This window comes from Hordeum vulgare, chromosome 1H, assembly GCF_904849725.1.
Source record: "Hordeum vulgare subsp. vulgare chromosome 1H, MorexV3_pseudomolecules_assembly, whole genome shotgun sequence".
NCBI classification, from domain to species: Eukaryota; Viridiplantae; Streptophyta; class Magnoliopsida; order Poales; family Poaceae; genus Hordeum; species Hordeum vulgare.
This window is the reverse complement of record NC_058518.1, coordinates 419,231,282-419,241,735: the sequence shown is the minus strand read 5'-3', so window position 1 is coordinate 419,241,735 and position 10,454 is coordinate 419,231,282.

Genomic DNA, 10,454 nt, shown 5'->3' with positions numbered 1-10,454 from the left:
TATTATTTTTTCTCTGTTTGTTTTTCTTTAAAATATATATATATATTATTTTAATACCTTTTTTGTGGTTTTTTTGAAAAAAAAAACTAGCTGGCCAGGCCAAGCCAAAGGCTCAGCCCAGCCAGCACCGCATGTGCCCGAGCGAGCCACGTCCCAGCTAGCCAAGGACCATGCACCAGCACCGCACGAGCCCAGTAGTTGGACTCCCTCCATCGAGCCAGCTCCAGGAGCCTTGCATCGAGAGACCTCGCTCCACCAACCGAGCGCCAGCTAGCTCCCTCCCCTCCAGGGACCGACGGTGGACCCTAGCCACACCCAGCGCTCAACTCAACCACGAGCTGGACTCGGCCGCACCCAGGGAACCGAACCAAGCACAGCCAGGACTCCCTCCCGAGGGCATAAAGCCCCACGAACCGATCTCCCTGCAACCCGATTCCCCTGTCGTTGAGACCCCTGCAGCAGCACAACGAGCTAGCACGCCGGAGTCGTTCATCTTCATCGGAGTTAGCCGCCGTCACCGGAGTTCGCGAAGCCGTTCACCGGAGTTTGCGCACGTCACCGGAGTTTCTCCGACCGCCACCGGAGAAGCACCATTGGAGGCACCACACCGAGACGGTTCCGTTTTTCCCCGCTGTTCGTGGTGAGAACGCACGAACGAGCGATTCATCAAGTCCTGATGAACAGCTTCAGGATGAAATTCAATCTGTTTTTAATCTGTTTTAGCTCTGTCAGATTCTCGGTATAATTCTGAAACGCGTTTACCTTTTTACTCGTAACTCCGATTCGGGAAATTCTTTTTCCTGTGATCTCGTATTGATGAGTAGAACATGTTAGAACCAGTAGTTTTCAGTTTTACAAAAAATATTTTTTTTGTTAAAACTAATTATTTTAAACCTACCGGAGGCCATATTTTGCAAACCGTTCACCCAGTTTAGTTGATTCTTTTTGCGTTGTCATCATATCAGCATGTAGATGATTTTATACCTGCTGCCATGCTATTTATGCTTTGGTTTTAAACAAGTTGTTTTATTGCCGATGGTTTTATTTGGTGTTATGTGATTGTGGTGATTGATTGGTGTGATTGTTTGCAACGTGTAGATTGTGCGGAGTGCGACGCAAACTATTGTCAGGGGTGTGACTTTCTGAACCATAATCAAGGCAAGTTACATGTTGAGCATCCTTTACCTATTATTTTTCTATGCATGTAGTATTATATCACCCTATGAAAATTATGCATGTATAGGAATATTATTATTGCTATGCTATTGAGCTATATTCCCTTGTCATGAAGATCGTGTTAGATATATTTTGCTATGCTATGTAGACGGGGATTGGTTTCTGTATTCATTGAGTTTAAGTCAGGATTACTACAAAATAAATTTGAGTAGTAATTAAGGAAATAATACACCTCTGGGCGGATATGGTATTGTTGGGTGGTTTCAAGAACATCATGGTTTCTACCCTCTGAATGTAAGTGGAATGCCGCCCAGGTTCAAAAAGATCAGACAGACTTAGTGACTAGTAGCTTTCGTGCGCAACCACTAGCTATATGGGCTCTAGCTTTGTTGAGTAGGTTGTGGGAACCTTGCCTGGGCAAAGCTAGCAGATGTAGATATAAATAGGTGTACCGGCTTGCCGTTGGGTGGAGGTGACTGCTTCTGAAAGACTTCGTCTCAATCTTCGGGTTGGGTCTAGTGGGTACAGTGTGCAAACCTCTGCAGAGTGTATAAACTAATCATGATTAGCCGTGTCCCCGGTTATGGACAATTTTGAGCAGCTAGGCCATTACAGTTGTTGGATGATCTTGTCAGATGACACACTTAATAAAACTTGGTGGGAAACTTAATGATGGTAATAGGTTGGAGTTGGAGATGCCAATTCAACCATATGTGAGTTATTGTAGCAAACAAACTAAAACTTGACTATTAGGTAGTTGTGAGGATAAAATCAGCTTTCTGCAAAATAACCATCCGCCTTTCTCTTGTTATACTATGCATATACATGTAGGTCTGTTATATTACTTTTCCTGTGTAACTTGCCAATACATTCAAAGTATTGACCTATATGGCTGCAACGTATCATGTTGCAGGATATTCAGATGAGGAGTAAGGTACCGTTAGGGTCGCGAGTCTTCACTCAACATCGCCAGTGGGCTATGATGGGACTCATCGTTATTATTCTACTACTTTTCCGCTGTTTAATAGATTAAAGCTACCTAAGTGCTATGCAGATTGTTATATTTTATAAATTCTAGATCATACGTTATTATAAATGATGCACTTGCTATATCTGGTTTTCATCTATACTGTGTGTGCTAGCGAGTCAATCCAGGGACTAGCAGAGGAAAGCACAGAGACTCAAACCCTTCGAGGTTTGGTCGTTACAATGACGATGGCGATGATTTCCCCCTCCGGGAGGGAAGTTTCCTCGGCAGGATCGTCTTGCCAGAGCTCTAGATTGGTTCTGCTCAACTTCCGCCTCGTGGCGGCGGCGAATCCTCCGAAAATTCTCCTCCTGATTTTTTTTCCAGACCAAAACCCTTCTTGTAGCAAAAGAGGGGGGCCAGTGGGCCAGCAGGGAGCTCACAAGCCCCCTAGGCGCGGCCAGGGGGAGGCCGTGCCTAGCAGGCTTGTGGCCTCCTGCTGGCGCCCCTGTGGCACTTCTTCTGCCCAGTATTTTTTATAAATCCCAAAAAAATCCACGTTGATTTTCACGGCTTTTGGAGTTGTGCAGAATAGGCATCTCAAACTTGCTCCTTTTTCAGGCCAGAATTCCAGCTGCCGGCATTCTCCCTCTTCATGTAAAACTTGCAAAATAAGAGAGAAAAGGGATCAGTATTGTACCGTGAAGTGTAATAACTGCCCAAAAAGTGATAAATATCAACATGAAAGCATGATGCAAAATGGACGTATCAACTCCCCCAAGCTTAGACCTCGCTTGTCCTCAAGCGAAAGCCTAGATCAATAAACATGCCCACATGTTTAGGGAGAGAGGTGTCGATAAAACAAGATACGAACATGCAGGCATCATGATCATGATCAGAACAGCAATACCATCATATCATCTCTTATGCTAAAGTGACAATTCCTTCACAAAGTAAAGCATGGATCAAGAACCTTACCGAGAATCAACAACCGATAGCCTTTAGTCATTGAAGCAATTGCAATTTATCACAACATCACAAAGAGTCAAATAAGAGCTTGTAAAGAAAATCCACATACTCAATCATCATTTTGTCTTCTATAATTGCTACAACTCACGTGGTACTCACGAGATCAAAGTTTCAGTCGGACACAGAGAAAGATAGGGGCTTATAGTTTCGCCTCCCAACCATTTACCTCAAGGGTAATGTCAACAATAAAAATTCATGAATACTTACTTCCAAGTTGACATATGAATATGGATCTTTCCCTAGCATATGACGTTAGCCAAGAAAAAGGCAAGATAAGGAATTGGTGAAGATCACCATGACTCTTTCAGGGGCAAAAAGTAAAGATACAAGATAGGCCCTTCGCAGAGGGAAGCAGAGGTTGTCATGCGCTTTTGAGGTTTGGATGTGTGTCCTCTTAGTGCGAAGGAACGTCACTTTATATTGCCTCCTCACTATAGGAATTAGCTTCTATGCCATCTGCCATCACAGACGGCAAAGAGTATATCACAGACGGCAAAGAGTATATCACAGACAGCAAAGAATCTCACTATCGGCAAAACTTCTGCGTCAGCCTACGACGACATTGTAGCTTCTTTGCCGTCTGCCTCAACGAAGCGGACGACAAAGAGCTTTGCCGTCAACTTTCCATGAGAGCAGTCGGCAAATATGTCGAGACGGCAGCCGGCAGGCGTTGCCTCCGTTAGGGGCCAACGGAGGCTTTTCCATCTGCCTCCCCTCTTCTGTGCCGTCTGCCTCCCTCCTCTTCTTTGCCGTCTGCCTCCCCCTCCTCCTTCCCCCTCCTCTGTGTCGTCTGCCTCCCCCCTCTTCTTTGTCGTCCGCCTCCCCCCTCTTCTGTGTCGTCTGCCTCCCCCTCTTCTTTGCCGTCAGCCTCCACCTCCTCCTCCCCCCTCCTCCGTGCCCTCTTCTTTGCCGTCTGCCCCCCTGGAAGCAGACGGCAAAGATACTATATGGCCAGCTGTTGCTGCCCAGGTTGCACAGCTGGGCGCCACGTGGCACCTTTGCCGTCGGTCAGCTGATGGCAAAGGCCTTTGCCATCAGCTGGCAGACGGCAAAGAGCCTATATTGTCACATTTTTCTTTATTTTTTCTATTTCACAGCACATATATATATAATTCATAGCACATATATGATAAATAGGTCAGAACACATATATGATATACATATAAAGATCATCAATGCCATTTGTTCATCAACGTACATCCCATATATCAAAAGAACCAACACATACAAAGTTTCATCCATATATACATACATATAGTTGCACATATATTATTCATCCATATATACATATACATATAGTTCCACATTGTTCATCAACTCAAATAAAAACAGGAACTAAAGCACTCCAATGCCAGCTTCCATGCATGTAGTACATCCAATCTGCAAAATGGGAATAAGAAAGTCAGAAGAAGAAGAACAACAACATATATATGACAAATAATCTAAATTGAAGAAGAAAGAGAACAAGCAAGAAGAGAACAAGGAGAAGAAAAACAAGAAGGTGGAGGAGGAGGAGGAGGGGAAGGATAAGGAGAAGGAGGAGGAGAAGAAGAAAAAAGAAGAAGAGAAGAAGAAGGAGAAGAAGGAGGAGAGAAGAAGAAGGCGAAGAAGGAGGGCTCCTTCTGCTTCTTCTCCTCCTTCTCCTTCTTCTTCTCTTCTTCTCCTCCTCCTTCTTCTTCTTATCCTTCTTCTTCTCCTTCTCCTTCTCCTTCTCTTCTTCTTCTCTTCTTCTTCTTCTTCTTCCTTCTTTTCATTTCTCCTCATCTTGGAGCTAAATTATCTAACTATGTCTTTTTGCAGCTAAATGGGCTAATTATGTCATTCTAGAGGAAAACAAGGTAAGTATATAATATTAATGAGCTAACCAAGGTTCTTATGCCATTTTGAGCTTATTATGTCTTTTAGGAGCTTAATTGGTCATTTTATTGAGCTAACCAAGGTTCTTATCATGTTTTTACCTAACTAAGCTAATTATGTCATTTTTGGATGATAATTGGCTAAGTATGTCTTTGTTGGGGAAAATAAGCTAAATTGAAGAAGAATAGAAGGAGGGAAGAAGAAGGAGAATAACGAGGGCTCCTTCTCCTCCTTCTCCTTCTTCTCTTCTTCTTCTCCTCCTCCTTCTTCTCCTTCTCATTCTCTTCTCTTTATCTTCTTCTTTTTGTTCTTCCTTTTCATTTCTCCTCTTCTCCTCTTCTTCGAGCTAAATTAGCTAACTATGTCTTTTTGGAGCTAAATGGGCTAATTATGTCATTATAGAGGAAAACAAGCTAAGTATATAATATTAATGAGCTAACCAAGATTCTTATGCCATTTTGAGCTTATAATGTCTTTTTCGAGCTAAATTGGCTAATTATGTCATTGTTGGGAAAATTAAGGCAAGGAGAATATGAAAGAGGAGAAGAAAGAGGAGGAGGAGCAGAAGAAGAAGAAATAAAGAAGAAGGAGGAGAAGGAGGAGAAGGACTAGAAGGTCCTTGCCCTTCTCCTCCTTCTCCTCCTCATCCTCCTCCTTCTCCTTCTTCTCTTCTTCTTCTTCTTCTTTCTTTTCATTTTTCCTATTTATTCTCCTCTTCTCCTCTTCTTGGAGCTAAATTAGCTAACTATGTCTTTTTGGAGCTAAATGGGCTAATTATCCCATTTTAGAGGAAAACAAGCTAAGTATATAATATTAATGAGCTAACAAAGGTTCTTCTGTCATTTTGAGGTTATTATGGCATTTTGGAGCTAAATGTGCTAATTATGTCATTGTTGGGGAAATTAATGTTGGAAATATGCCCTAGAGGCAATAATAAAATGGTTATTATCATATTTCCTTGTTCATGATAATCGTCTATTGTTCATGCTATAATTGTATTAACAGGAAACAGTAATACATGTGTGAATAAATAGATCACAATGTGTCCCTAGCAAGCCTCTAGTTGGCTAGCTCGTTAGTCAATAGATGATCATGGTTTCCTGATCATGGGCATTAGATGTCATTGATAATGGGATCACATCATAGGGAGAATGATGTGATGGACAAGACCCAATCCTAAGCATAGCACTAGATCGTATTGTTCGTATGCTAAAGCTTTTCTAATGTCAAGTATCTTTTCCTTCGACCGTGAGATTGTGCAACTCCCGGATACCGTAGGAGTGCTTTGGGTGTATCAAACGTCACAACGTAATTGGGTGACTATAAAGGTGCACTACGGGTATCTCTGAAAGTGTATGTTGGGTTGGTACGAATCGAGATCGGGATTTGTCACTCCGTGTGACGGAGAGGTATCTCTGGGCCCACTCGGTAGAACATCATCATGAGCTCAATGTGACTAAGTAGTTAGTCACACGATGACGTGCTACGGAACGAGTAAAGAGACTTACCGGTAACGAGATTGAACAAGGTATAGGTATACCGACGATCGAATCTCGGGCAAGTTCTATACCGACAGACAGAGGGAATCGTATACGGGATTGATTGAATCCTTGACATCGTGGTTCATACGATGAGATCATCGTGGAGCAAGTGGGAGCCACCATGGGTATCCAGAACCCGTTGATGGTTATTGACCGGAGAGGTGTCTCGGTCATGTCTGCCTGTCTCCCGAACCCGTAGGGTCTGCACACTTAAGGTTCGATGACGCTAGGGTTATAGGGTGTTATACGAGGTTACCGAAAGCTGTTTAGAGTCCCGGATGAGATCCCGGAGGTCACAAGGAGCTCTAGAATGGTCCGGAGGTAAAGATTGATATATAGGACGGATGGTTTCGGACACCGGAAGTGTTTCGGGCATCACCGGTAACGTACCGGGACCACCGGAGGTGGCCCCGGGGGTCCACCGAAGGGGGGCAATGACCCCGGGAGGTAAGGTGGGCTAAGTGAGGGCGGGAACCAGCCCCTAGGTGGTCTAGTGCGCCTCCCCACTCAGCCCAATGCGCAGGGGAGAGGAAAGGGGGGGCAAACCCTAAGCCAGGTGGGCCTAAGGCCCACCAGGGGTGCGCCACACCCCTCCTCCCCTCCTGGCCGCCACCTCCTAGCGCAGATGGGGGTTGCCGCACCCCTTGGGGGTGGGAACCCTAAGTGTTGTGCCCCCTTCCCCTCCCCCTATATATAGTTGAGGTTTCGGGGCTGTTTAGCACACGTTTTTCTCTCTCTCTCGGCGCAGCCCTGCCCTTCCTCCTCCTCTTCTCTGCCGGTGCTTGGCGAAGCCCTGCCGGGAGACCCCGTCTCTCCATCGACACCACGCCGTCGTGCTGCTGGAGTTCTTCCCCAACCTCTCCCTCCTCCTTGCTGGATCAAGGTGCGGGAGACGTCACCGGGCTGCACGTGTGTTGAACGCGGAGGTGTCGTAGTTCGGCACTAGATCGGAATCACACCGCGATCTGAATCGCTGCGAGTACGACTCCATCAACCGCGTTCTAGTAACGCTTCCGCTTAGCGATCTTCAAAGGTATGAAGATGCTCTTACCCATCACTCATTGCTGGTCTCTCCATAGGAAGATCTGAATATGGCGTAGGAAAATTTTGAATTTATGCAACGTTACCCAACAGTGGCATCCGAGCGAGGTTTTCAATGCGTAGATTCTATGCACGAGTAGAACACAAAAGTTGTGGGCGATGATTTTTCAATTTGCTTGCCGCTACTAGCCTTATTATTTTCCGGCGATAATGTGGGATGAAGCGGCCCGGACCGACTTTACACGTACGCTTACGTGAGACTGGTTCCACCGACAGACATGCACACCGTGCATAAAGGTGACTAGCGGGTGTCTGTCTCTCCTACTCTAGTCGAATTAGATTTGATGAAAAGGGTCCTTATGAAGGGTAAATAGCTTTGGCATATCATTGTTGTGGCTGTCACGTAGGTAAGAAGGCGTTCTTGCTAGAAACCCAAATCAGGCACGTAAAACTTGCAACAACAATTAGAGGACGTCTAACTTGTTTTTGCAGGGTTTGACATGTGATGTGATATGGCCAAAGTTGTGATGTTGCATGTATGATGTATGAGATGATCATGTTATTGTAATAGGTTTCACGACTTGCATGTCGATGAGTATGACAACCGGCAGGAGCCAAAGGAGTTGTCTTAATTTATTGTATGAGATGCAACGCCATGTGCTTACTACTTTTACTTCATTGCTAACGGTTAGCTATAGTAGTAGTGATACTAGTAGTTGGCGTGATGACTTCACGGAGACACGATGATGGAGATCATGATGATGGAGATCATGGTGTCACGCCGGTGAAGATGATGACCATGCGATGCCTGAAGATGGAGATTGAAAGAGCAAAGATGATAATGGCCATATCATGTCATTATATGATTGCATTGAGATGTTTATCATGTTTTACATCTTATTGCTTAGAACGACGGTAGCATAATAAGATGATCCCTCTTAAAATTTCGAGAACGTATTCCCCTAAGTGTGCACCGTTGCGAAGGTTCGTTGTCTCGAAGCACCACGTGATGATCGGGTGTGATAGATTCTAACGTTCGCATACAACGGGTGTAAGCCAGATTTACACACGCGAAACACCTAGGTTGACTCAACGAGCTTAGCATGTACAGACATGACCTCGAATACAAGAGACCGAAAGGTCGAACATGACTCGTATGGTTGAATACGATCAGCATGAAGTTGCTCACCATGGTGACTAGTCCGTCTCACGTGATGATCGGACACGGGTTAGTCAACATGGATCATGTATCACTTAGATGACTAGAGGGATGTCGATTTAAGTGGGAGTTCATACTTAATTTGATTAAATGAACTTAATTGTCATGAACTTAGTCTAAAAGTTGTCTTTATAAATATTGTAGATGGCCAACGTCAACCTCAATTTCAACGCATTCCTAGAGAAAAACAAGCTGAAAGATGATGGTAGCAACTATGCGGACTGGGTTCGCAACTTGAAGCTCATCCTTGAAGCAACTAAAAAGGCTTATGTCCTTGATGTGCCGCTAGGTGACCCTCCCGCTCCCGTAGCAGCCCAGGACATTCTGAACGTCTGGCAAACGCGGAGTGATGACTACTGTCTGGTTAGGTGTGGCATGTTATACAGTTTAGAAACGGGGCTCCAAAGGCGTTTTGAGCAACACAGAGCTTATGAGATGTTCCAGGAGCTGAAGCTAGTTTTTCAAGCTCATGCCCGTGTCGAGAGATATGAAGTCTCCGACAAGTTCTTTAGCTGTAAGATGGAGGAGAACATTTTTGTCAGTGAGCACATACTCAAAATGTCTGGGTTACACGGTCGTCTGACTTCACTTGGAGTCGAACTTCTGGATGATGCTATAATTGACAGAATCCTCCAGTCTCTCCCACCAAGCTACAAAGGCTTTGTGCTTAACTACAACATGCAAGGGATGGAAAAGACCATTCCCGAATTGTACTCGATGCTTAAGTCTGCAGAAGTAGAAATCAAGAAAGAGCATCAAGTGTTGATGGTCAACGAGACCACTAGTTTCAAGAAAGGCAAGGGTAAGAAGAACTTCAAGAAAGACGACAAAGTTGTTGCCACGCCCGGTAAGCCAGATGCCGGGAAGAAGAAAAAGAATGGACCCAAGCCTGAGACTGAGTGCTTCTATTGCAAGGGAAGGGTCACTGGAAGCGGAACTGCCCCAAATACTTAGCGGACAAGAAGGCCGGCAACGTTAAAGGTATATGTGATATACATGTTATTGATGTGTACCTTACCAGCGCTCATAGTAGCTCCTAGGTATTTGATACCGGTGTTGTTGCTCACATTTGCAACTCAAAGCAGGAACTGCACAATATGCGGAGACTGGCCAAGGACGAGGTGACGATGCGCGTCGGGAATGGTTCAAATGTCGATGTGATCGCCGTCGGCACGCTACCTCTACATCTACCGTCAGGATTAGTCTTAAACCTTAATAATTGTTATTTAGTACCAGCTTTAAGCATGAACATTGTATCAGGATCTTGCTTAATGCGAGACAGCTACTCATTTAAGTCAGAGAATAATGGTTGTTCTATGTATATGAGTGATATGTTTTATGGTCATGCTCCGCTGGTGAATGGTTTATTCTTGATGAATCTCGATCGTGATATTACACATATTCATAGTGTGAGTACCAAAAGATGTAAAGTTGATAATGATAGTCCCACATACTTGTGGCACTGCCGCCTTGGTCATATCGGCGTTAAGCGCATGAAGAAGCTCCATACTGATGGACTATTAGAGTCTCTTGACTTTGAATCATTTGACACATGCGAACCGTGCCTCATGGGCAAGATGATTAAGACTCCATTCTCAGGAATAATGGAGAGAGCAACCGACTT